Source organism: Coptis chinensis, chromosome 2, assembly GCF_015680905.1.
Source record: "Coptis chinensis isolate HL-2020 chromosome 2, ASM1568090v1, whole genome shotgun sequence".
Lineage (NCBI taxonomy): Eukaryota > Viridiplantae > Streptophyta > Magnoliopsida > Ranunculales > Ranunculaceae > Coptis > Coptis chinensis.
This window is the reverse complement of record NC_141457.1, coordinates 16,012,782-16,024,888: the sequence shown is the minus strand read 5'-3', so window position 1 is coordinate 16,024,888 and position 12,107 is coordinate 16,012,782. Positions and strand designations below refer to the sequence as shown.

The 12,107-nt window shown below is 39.3% G+C and overlaps 1 pseudogene; it reads right to left on the bottom strand.

Annotated features, from left to right (window-relative positions):
* LOC147515108 (condensin-1 complex subunit CAP-D2-like) overlaps window positions 1–12,107 on the bottom strand; it is an 80,059-nt pseudogene that overhangs the window by 63,534 nt on the left and 4,418 nt on the right.

Below are 12,107 nucleotides of genomic sequence, written 5' to 3'. Positions count from 1 at the left end.
TCAATCAATCAAGAACTACCTGGTCTCGCCACCAATCTTGGCGGCCATTTCTGAGGCAAACTTCGTTGGAGCTTACTTGGCCGCTATAGATACTGCAGTAAGTGCAGTCCTGTTCATCGATGGAGAAGACGGTCGTCTGATCTTCTTCATTAGTAAAACACTAGCGGGGGTAGAAAGCAGATATTCGAGAATTGAAAAAATTGCTCTAGCGTTGGTTCATGCTACCAGACGCCTCAAGCCGTATTTCCAAGGAAGATTGATCAAAGTATACACGGAATATCCATTACACAAAGTTTTCCGAAGTGCCCAGGAATCAAGTAGACTCGCGGAATGGGACATCTACTTAAGTGCTTATAGCATCAATTTTGAACCTCGCATTTCAGAAAAGGGTCATGCACTTGCATCCTTAATGGCAGATTTCCCTATCGATGATTTTGTCCCCGAAGTCAACCAAGACAACGGTATCTATAGCGAAATGGCTATAGTTGGGGGCGAGGAAGCCCTGCCAAAACATTATGACCCGTCATCCGATTCATGGATTGTTTACACGGATGGCTCACACAACAAATCCGGCTCTGGATTAGGATGTGTTTTTATCAAGCCAGATAAATCAACCATTAAGCACTCAGTTCGTTTTAGGTTCAAGGCCTATACAAATTCAAAGTCGTGGAGGTTGCATTTACGACACCTTACTCCATGCATCAGAAAGTCGTGGAGTTTGTGTTGACAAAACCTTACTCCACGCATCAAAAAGTCATGGAGTTTGCGTTTGCAAAACCTTACTCCACGCATCAAAAAGTCGTGGAGTTTGCGTTTGCAAAACCCTACTCCACGCATCAAAAAGTCGTGGAGGTTGCGTTTGCAAAACCTTACTCCACGCACCAAAATGTCGTGGAGTTTGCGTTTGAAAAACATTACTCCATGCATCACAACATTGTGGAGTTTACGTTTGCAAAACCCTACTCCACGCATCAAAAAGTCGTGGAGGTTGTGTTTGCAAAACCTTACTCCACGCATCAAAAAGTCGTGGAGTTTGCGTTTGCAAAACCTTACTCCACGCATCACAACGTCATGGAGGTTACGTTTGCAAAACCTTACTCTACGCATCAAAAAGTCGTGGAGTTTTGCGTTTACAAAACCTTACTCCACGCATCAAAAAGTCGTGGGGTTTGCGTATGCAACATCTTGCCCCACGCACCAGAAAGTCGTGGAGTTTGCGTTTTCAACACCTCTCCACCCACCAAAAAGTCATGGGGTTTGCATTTTCAACACCTCTCTCCATGCACCAAAAAGTCGTACCCCTACGAACGACCATCATTGGGTACTACTATAAGAGTCGCCCACTAATGAGGCGTGCTTGCTTGCCCACTCCACGACTTTTTTGGTATCAATACCAACACTAGCATTAACAGATGCCATGTCAAACGGGCGGTTGCTACTATCAGCTTTGTCATGCACTTGCACTGCAGATATTTCAATCACACTATTCCATTCTTTTGCAGTAATATTATGTTTATTCTTCGCCGCAAGGAACGTATTCCATCCGACGAAGAGGGGGCAGTGTATGTACCAGTGTACTCATACCCCTACGAACGACCATCATTGGGTACTACTATAAAAGCCGCCCACTAATGAGGCGTGCTTGCTTGCCCGCTACTGTGGCATCGCTTGCCTACTAGTGAGGCGGGATTGCTTGCCTGCTACTGTGGCAGTCCCACTTGCTTAGTAGTGTGGCATTTGGGCATGCCCCCTATTGGAGCAATGACATTGCCCACTAATATGGCACCCAAGTTATATATAGCAGGTCCGGAGATATGTCAAGGGATTTTTTCCATATGAAGCTTTGGGAAAGATTTCATACAAAGAGGAAAATATCTCATCAAATAAGGAAAGGATATTTTAAGCAATAAGATTCCTATAAATACCCAACAATCATTTCAAACAAAGAACTACGTGCATTTTTGAGACTTGATTCCAAAGAACAATTTGGATACGTAGGCAACCATTGGTGGTACAGTCTCTTTCACTCTATATCAACCTCTCCAACAAGATCATTGGTGTGTTTGTGTGAGTTCGCACCCAAACAATTACTTAGATTTAAATTCATATCTTAGTTGTTAAGTTAGATTTAAATTATTGATTAGATCAAATTAGTAAATTTACAATCTTTATATGATGTCTTGTTTGATTTCCATGAGAAATGATAGTTTTATGAATCAAGGCTAAACCTCCATTAGAGGGGTTTGATGAAACATTGATGAAAATTTGATTGTGTAGTGTAGAATCATTATAAGAGTCTATTCCACTCTAGAAGGTAGTTGATTCGCCATGAGAATGGGTAGAACTTCCTCACATGCTAGTCATTAGTTGGTAGAGATTGCCATGAATGATTAGGGATTATAACAACCAATTCTTATCGTAAGAACGTAAAAATTTGATTACAATAATCTATGCTAGTTTATTAAGTTGGATTCAAGGTGGATTCAATCCCCCCTAATTCTTTATCTATATTCAAACCTTAGTATTTCGTAGTTGAGTTATTCATATCTTATTAGTTAAATTTCTATCGTAGTATAAAATTCCCACCATTACTCTCACTAACTTTGGCTAGGACTGATAATATTAGAAAACATTGAATGCTAAAGAACTAGGAGTGGAACGAATCTTTTACTCCACTCTAATAAACACACGAGTTAAGTTTTAGTTTTACTTGTGTTTAAGTTTCATCGTTTATTCGTGAGTAAAACTATTCAATTTTACGTTTTATCAGAATGCAAGATTCAAGTCTCTACAACATATTTATGGTTATTATGGGGAAAGCTACAATATGGTCCTAGTGCTATGTAACATGGTATACACTTTATAAATGTAGTGTTTACACATTGTGATTTCAATTGTTCCATTTTTGTACTTGATTGCATGTTTGTTGTTTGCTTGTAGATTCATGAGAGTAATGGTCTATCTACTATTGCAAAGTACTCAAGAGATGCTGACACACTTCAATTTGAAGGAGTATGTATTTCATTTGATGCTTGTATTCAAGGTTTTTCAATTGGGTGTAGGCCATTAGTGGGGTTGGATGGTTGTTTCCTGAAAGGGAAATATGGAGGGCAGGTGCTTAGCATGGTTGCTTTAGATGGAAATAATGGTCTATTTCCGTTGGCTATATACATTTGTAAATCTGAGTGTAAACAATCATGGAGTGACTTTTTGAGTATCATGGCTGAGAAACTAGAATTACACCCTTGGCCTGTTACCTTTATTTCTTATAAGCAAAAGGGTTTGATTCAAGCTATGAAGTGCATATTCCCTAGAGCACAACATAGGTTCTATTTCAGACACATGTATAAGAATTTCAAAAAGCTTTTCTAGGGTGACTATATGGAACAACTTGCCTGGGCTGCATCAAAGGCATATAAAAAAGAAGACTTTGAGAGGTGGATGGAAGTGATAAAGAAAGAAAACATTGATGTATGGAAGTGGCTGCAAAAAGAGGAATATGAAACATGGGCAAGGTCTCACTTTGTTGAGGAACTTAAAGCTGAATAGGTATGCAGCAATTTCTTAGAGTCTTTCAATAGTTGGATCTTGGAGCTGGGAGACCTTCCAATTACCAGTTTACTTGACAAATATCACATTTTGTTGATGAGTTTAAGGTACAAAAGGAAACAAGCTTGTAAAGAATGGGATCAAAATGGATTGGTCCTTAGAGTGAATAAGCATATAGCCAAGATGATTGAAATATGTCCAAACTATACATTTGAAGGTTGTTTGGAACATCTTTTCGTGGTGAAAAATTACCATGGTGATAGGTGGGCTGTCAATATTGTGGACCACACTTGTGAATGTAAGGTATGGCAGATGACTGGGATTGTGTGTGAGAGTGTTGTGAGATTGCTCTTACCAAGGAGAGTTGAGTGGGTTGAGTACTGCAGCTCTTACTTTTGGGTGTCAGAGTACAAGCTAGCTTACACAAGTAATGTCAAACCCATGAAAGATGTGAAAGTTTGGCCTAAACCTGTAAGTATTTATATATTTGCCTTGTTAAATGTTCTTCAAACAAATTTGTAAAGTGTTCTATTTTGTTAGGATCCAACCAAACATGTGAAACCACCTCCTTTGGTGAGGGGTATTGGAAGGCCTATAAAGGAGAGAATGAGAGCTGAGGATGAAAATGAAAATGAAAATGGGCATGTGCAAAAAAAGAGGAAAATGACTTGCAGCAAATGTAAAGGAGATGGGCATAATGCAAGGTCATGTAAGGGTCTTGCTACATCAAAAATGGCAAGCAGTGGAAGCAGTCAGCCAAAAGCAGCACCAAGATTGAAACCTAAACCTCTGACAAGGTCTAGAACTGTCACAGGATAGTCCACTGTCATGGATAGGGCAAAGTAAGTTTTCATTGTACTAGCTAGTTACTTGATTGCATGTGATTTTATTTGTTTTAAATTGGATTTTGTTTTGTTTTGTTGTAAACTTTGCTAGAAAAATTATTAGGAAAACTAAGAGTGGTATTAAAAAGGCAAAATACAAGGCATTAAGAAGTGGAAGTGATGGTCCTGCAAATGATACTCCAAGTGAGCCCATAGCAGAACCACCAAGCAATTCACCAGTAAGAGTGGCACCACCAAGACATGAACACCCAAGGAAGAGCCAAATCAGTGGACCTACCTTTTCAAAGCACCAGAGCACAGACATACTATGGGTGACTTGATCAGAAAGCAAGGAGAGGGGAAAAAGAATATTGCAAGTGTGCTACATGCTGCTACACAAGTTGTGAAGGCACAAGGCACTTCCAAGGCACAAGCAACTGTCCGAAGCCACCTGTGAAGCCAGTGGAGAAGCCTTCTCTCAAGCCCGTACAACCTAGACTAGGGTTCAAGGTGGTTAGGGTAGCTGATCCATGACCACAATTTGGAATTATCTATATTACTTTTGGAACAGTAATCTTGTATCAAATTGATGTAATGTACTTTTGTAAGTTAGTATGTTTGCTTTTTGGTTATTTTGGTTATTTTGGAAACAAATTGTTGTAATGGATTATCACTTCTGTTAATGGCGTATCTTGCCTTTTCTAATGCCTTTTCAAATTTGTAAATTGCATTTATGGAATGGAATCAGACTGATATTGTGTGTTTACTAGGCTAGCTAGTCAATGCCTTGAGAATCATCAAAACATTGTTCATCTTTTTTCTATAAAAGTATAACCACTCCCCCCAAGAACACCTCACATCACCAACCAAATCTCTCATCCAGTACTGCCTCTCATCTCTTACTGTCTCTTCTCAAACAAAAAAACAGTACTGACAAAAAACTTATACAAATTGCAAAGAAAACAAACAACTCCAGCAATGGCGAAAGCAGGGTTATTATGCGGACTTCAGTTAGATAGCAAACAAATTGATCAATCTTTTGAGCAAATCAAGTATTTGCTAAAAGATAAGAAAGATAGGAGGTTGTTCTTGGAGATGTTGGAGAACGATGGCAACTTGAGTCTCAAGGTCTGTAGGCACTGCAACAGCTTGTGCTTTTTAGAGTTGGATGATTATTTTGGTCTATGTGAATAGGAACTAGAAGCATATCCACCACCTGGCTTTCCCCCCAAACCAGGGTTTGCTCCTTCACCACCAGCCAAGGGATTTGCTTTGAAATTTGCTCCAAAATCAACACCACCACAGCCAGCACCACCACTTCAACCAACACCACTACCACAAATAACAGCAGCACCTCCTCCTCTCAGGAGATCAGGAAGAGTTACAACTCCACTTCCAGGACCATCACAATCACCTGCACGTCAAGCTAAAGAAATTGTCTTGGCACTAGAAGCAGCTGGAGTTGGAGTTTGCATGAGCAAAAAGAAGTCCAACAACAAGAAGAAGTTCTATGTTTGAAGATCTATGTCTTGTCTCATGGCAGTCTCATGGTGTGTTCTATGTTTATGCAGTGATGTTTTTGTTTGAAACTAGAATGGTGTGTTCTATGTTTAGAGTCCAAGTGTCCTGTGTTGCTATGTTTATTTTTAGTGTTGCAAGTGCAAGTGCAAGTGCAAGTGTAAGTGTAAGTGTTGCAGTGTTGCAAGTGCAAGTGTAAGTGTTGCAGTGTTGCAAGTCCAAGTCCAAGTGCAAGTGTTGCAGTGCTATGTTACTATAGTTTCATTTGTCAAAGTGGTCTATGTTAGTTTCATCAGTTTGTCAGAGTGTTCATTTGTGGTTGCCCAAGTTAACAGATTCAACAATTCAAATGTCTGTTAATTCAAACAAATTCGAGCAGAACCAAGCATTGTCAAATTAATGAAACTCAAAAATTAAATTAAACTAAAACTTCATTACTGATAGAACAAGATTACAAATTACAACATCCAAAAGTCCATAACAACATCAATACTGATAAAACAAAGTTGCTAACCAAATCCTAAACCAAATACACACTTAACTTTAAACTTAAAGCACACCCTTGCCTTTCCCTTTCCCTTTCCCTTTCACAGTCACATTTGCCTCAAACCCATCACATAAATTATCCACTTCTATTTGAATTGAAACTTTCGACTTCTCCTTGCAACTCCCTACAGATGAACTCTCCCCATCATAACTCCCCCCATCTACAGATAACAACTTACAAGGCTGCTGCTTGATTGACTCCTTCAGAGCATCCTTCATCCATTGAAAACTCCTGCAGTTTGGGGAACTCAAAAAAAATTCACCAAATGAATGAGGTTGTTGTGAAGTTCTCGCAACACGACCAGCAGAGCATCTCTTGCAATGAGAGCCATTCCAGGGACAGCTATCAATCCAATGATCAAGCATTCCACATGAGAAACAACCAAGATCCTAAAATTAACCAAAGTTAACATTTACTTTTAAAACAGTTTTAAAAACTAAAATTAAAACTAACCCATCACAAACAACTAATCACATCTCTCAAATTGAAACTGGAAATACCTACCTTCTCCAACGTTACTTTTGACGAGACAATTTTACCACCACCTCCCATTTTCACTGTTCTTCTTCTTCACTGTTTTTCTTCTTCAGTTCTTCTTGCTTCTGGTTTTTTTTTTTCGATAATCTCTGTTCAATTCTTTTGCTTAGAGCCCAAAATTCTTGCGAACTTAGAAAGGTTAGAGCCCAATGTCCAACCCAAACGACTATTTTTGCATGAGTAAATCTCCACCGTTTATGCTATTAGTTAGGATGCTGACACGTGTCAATTGAGTGAAACTTGAGTGAGGTTAGTTTGGTAATTTTAGGTGGGCAGGAGTAGTAGACGTCATTTAGGAGAAAATTTTATGTTCATTGGATTAAATAGATGTGATGAGGACACGTGGCATTTGGATTGGTTTTGGTCTTGCAAAGGTCAAAGGGTATTTTCATAATTTTATATGGTTAAGGGTAGAATGGACATTGCACATGCCCCAGTTGGATGACATCCAGTCAAAGAAGGCTGACTTGGTCATGCTGTCAAATTGGGGGTGGAAGTCTAACAATGGAAGAACTGGGGTTGGAAGTCTAATTAGCAAAGTTGCTGGGGGTGGAAATCTAAAAAACTGTACTTTCTAAAAACAAAATATGTCAGGCCTTGCACGAAAACACGAAAGGAAAGAGGACATTGGTGATATCAGGACCAATAATTAACTCCAAAGAGGCATACCTGAGACTCCGCTAAACCTATTGCAAAGTTTTTCAACCAAAGATTCCATTTGTTTGTCCTGGATCGAAATTAAAATCACTTTCTTGCTTCTTTAACTTAATTGATCTATATCCACCTTCTTGATTGAACCTATTAAGAACTGCATAATGTTGCAGAAAACCTCCTCCTTCAAGTTTTGGTTGGATAATCTACTAAGACTATCTGGAAGTAGATTATAAATCCGATTGCTTCCTGCAAAAAGTTGTCGGACTCCCATTAGGATGCACTCATACCATAGTACAAAATGCCAAATTTTGCAAAATTTCATCCCTGGATAAATTGATACAAATTGTGACCTGAATAATGTCCAGTGAAACTACAACGCTTGTGTTTTCTGTTTCTGTTCTAAAAAAGACTACTCAGTACTTTGCAATATCACGGCGTTTTGTACCATGTCAGTACTAATCCACATGAAAAATGGTTGTATATTACTTCTCTTTGATGACTCGTGGAAAAAGAGTTTGGCAAGACTCGAAATTCTCTCATCTTCATCTTCTAACCGCACAGCCATTTCATTTATTTAGCCTTTCACCTGATTAAGTAATACTTTGTGAATTCAGTCTAGATTATCCTTAAAGGAAGAGAAAAACAATGATCAAATTGTCCGTCAGACCTTCATCATGTCATTCAATATGAGATGAGAAAGCACCAAAACTGCATTTCTTCGGACAGATATCGAAGGATCTCGCAATCGAGCGTACATGTTTTCAGTCCAGGGCTCTAACAAATTAGGAAACTGAACAGCCAAATCGCCCAGAGCTATGGACCAGTTGGAACGGACAGTCTCTGATGTTGCATTCTTGGCGATCGTGAAAAGAAGCTGGAGGTTTGCTTCACTGAGAACTCATTTAGTTAGCATTCAGGTACTCTCATCTGTTTGTGAAGTTACTTACTAAAGATGTGATATGGACATACCAAAAATCGGCATCAATAATCATAAACCGACATAGTGTAGTTCTGGATGCTAGTAAATAAAGACATAAGAACAGTTCAGTTTGTAGTTACAAATCTCAGGTTGAAATAACTAATCTCAAAGTTTATCCTACTACAAGATAAGGATTTGATATGGCACAAAAGCAGTGTAAGGTAATAAAAGAGAACAAACGAATTGCCTTTTGCATAATACCAAAATTGCTACAAAGCTTTGACAGAAAAGGTGTGCATAACCCAATCGCCGGAAGCGATTTCTTTTTCTGATCTTTCAGAGAGAGTACCAAGTATTGCGTCCTTAGATGCGTCTAGACCTAACTCAGAATTTATTCCATCCTCCTGCAAGCAACCTCTAAAGAAGAAGAAATGATTGGACTAACAAAAAACATTAAAGCCTCAATATCCTCACCAAAAGACATGGAAACACACAAAAAATTTCAAGTGAAAGCACTTTGTTCAATCAACAAAACCATATGAAACATCCCAGTCTAGCCTTAATCGTTGAGTCCACTTTTGTCACACAATCATCTTGGACAGTCTCAGAATCAGCATCGGGTTTCTCTTCCTTCTCTTTTGTTTTCTAATTTTTCTGACACATGATTCAATGTAGACCAACTGGTTAAGTGCTACAAGGCTTACAACAAATAAATATCTACTTAGTTTCGCTATTTGCAGAGAGGAAACTCAATGTCATTTAGTAACTCATCTCCTCCAATACATTCAAAAACAGATCCAAAACACCTTTTCACAACATCAGCAGCAAAGGATTCAGGAGTTGGATGTATCGCATATACAACAGTTATGGCTTTTTCAGCAGCAGCGTACCATATGTTTCCCGGCAACCAAAGACCAGTTATTAAACCTTGTAAAATCCCAAACACCCGGTTGCCGCAACTAACCATCAGATTATCCTTCTCTTCTTTAGACAAGTTTTGAAGGGCAATACAAGCTGTTCTAGCAAGGAGTGGTTCCTCTTTTGCCCAATGACCAAAACCAATATCAATAACGTCCTGCAAGTGGGAACGAAAAACCCCTGTAGATTATTTTGCTGCCATGCAGAGGACTGAGAAAGCCCCACGGCTTTGCTCTGCCGTCACCCCCATTGACTTTAAAGGTAAAGAAATCCCACAAGGCTGATATCTGCAAATGGCGAGGCATACTATAACCTTTTACTAGGTAAAGGCGTAAAGCACATCATCAAAATGAAACAGTTGGAACTAGCTTGAATGTTTCTTCCAACTTTTATAATTTCTAAAAAATTCTTGATATTGCACCAGCCAGTGAGTAGAAGCATACTATCTTTACGGACTTAAATGGGTTACTTATAAAGGTATAATGTAAAATGCACAGGTAACATAAAAGTGTTACACATTTACACCACTAAATTGCGGGGATAATAACTAAATTAAAACAATGATTGTGGCAAGGGCTCTACAGCAAAACATAAAAACGACGATACACTAGAAAACTCAAGAAAAGAGTTAAAGGAAAATAGAAAAGGGATAAAGAAACATTAAAGATCAGATGGCAATCCTGCAGAAGGCAGCTTACTAGAACACACTCAACCAGCGGCGCATAGGCATTACACAAATTAATAACAGGGCCACACTATCAAACTTAGCAAATTTGACTCCCTAAATCAACATGAATTCCCAAGCAAATAAATAAAAGTAACTTGTATGGAGAAAAATGTTCATTAAATAAATAGAAAAATAAGCATACCGTGCTTGTAGAAATGTTGCCTTTGGATACCAAAGAAGAAAGTATAACCTCCAGAGCTGCAAGATCACCAATATTTGAATCTATTGCTAGATCCAATAAATTTTTAGCTGTATCATTGGCGTTTTTCCTAATATATTTTGTGATGAGCGCATCCTCCACAGCATCAGAAACGGATTTGTCCTGTGAAAATACCTGTGCAAATCAAACATTCATACTGTCACTGCGGACAGCCAATTAAAGTTCAAATTTACAAATTCATTCATCTTTGGAAAATGTCAGTATTTTAGAAAGTTTTGAAAGGTCCAAAATCAGGAGCAATACCAATGGCAACATTTTACGGAGACAGGCCTCTCAGCCATCCACTTCAAACTGTCTGAACCTCATTAGCAAGAGAATGGTGTTTTCAACATCAGTGGCAGAAGATGAAGCCATCAATTGAACAAGTGTTGGCATCGTGTCTGACAAACACTCTGAGAACCTCAGACCTGCCTCAAGTGATGCTACCAAGGCCCTATTCTGTTCAGAATTTTCAATGTTTGCAACTAAAGAATTTTTGTGTGTAGCTCGATCTTCCACATGAGGCAAACAACTATCACTGATGTCATGATCCTCCACGACCTCACCTTCAGATCTTCTATGATCACCTTTACTGTTTTCTTCAGACGTAACAATGCCAGGGAGCATTGCATCAAAGTGGCCATCCACAGTTCCACACATACAGCCAGCTCCTGCTCACTTAACTTCTCCCGATATTTATCCAAGGTAGCCTTGAAAGAAGAAATGCGAAGCTGTGGCCCAAAAGGATTATGCTGCAACATTGCAATGAGTAAATTCAAGGCAGATTTCCTCACCATTGCACTCTTATCCTCCAACCTACCAGCTGCTATCTTCACAACCTCATTCCACAAGCCAATAGAAATGGCATGTTCTTCGCACAGTTCACCCCACACCTGAAGCACTCGACTCCTTGTGTATGCTGAAACATTGTTTTGTTTTTTTTTTTGATTGGCAAGCCTGTTTTTAAATGAGATTAGTAACTCTTTGATGCTGGCGGGTTTTTGTTGGGAGATTTCACTAGAAAGTCACACCTCAATCTAGTTATTTTCTATCCCAAATAACTTCAACTTGGAGATCACACCAAGGAAATCACCCACCCAAGACTTTGGTAGTTATCACAACAAACCCAACAAAACAAAACCACTAATTTATCATCACACATAACAAACAAACAATAAATAAGAAAGTAAATGCAAAGAGACACAAAGATCTAAGGTGGTTCGGTAAATGTTACCTACGTCCACACAAGAGCCGAGTTTCTTTTATAGTAAAGATTGGAGAGTTTACAAGAGGTAACAAGAATCAAGAACAAGAGGCCTCACTCAAACCCTAGCTCAATAGAGCTCCCACAATTCCCATGAAATGAATCTCTCAAAGTTGTCTCAAAAACCTAATCTATTTCCTTTATATAGGTACACATAGAAAAAAGTGAGAAAATGGGCTTTGGGCCGAAATTTCGTAAACTGTCAAAATTCCAAAAATAAGGTTGAGTGCGGGCGCGCCTTTGAAAAGGCAAAGGAGAGCGCGTGGCACGCCTCCTTCATGTCCAACTTCCAGTTGCATTAGCGCGGGGTGCGCCTCGACCAAGGCATGGTTGAGCGCAGGGCGCGCCCCCTTCGTTGCCAACTTCTAACAACTTTCTCACAGCATGAGCGCGGGGTGCGCCTTGGACAAGACCAAGTGGAGCGCAGGGTGCGCCTTCTTCTCCAAACAGA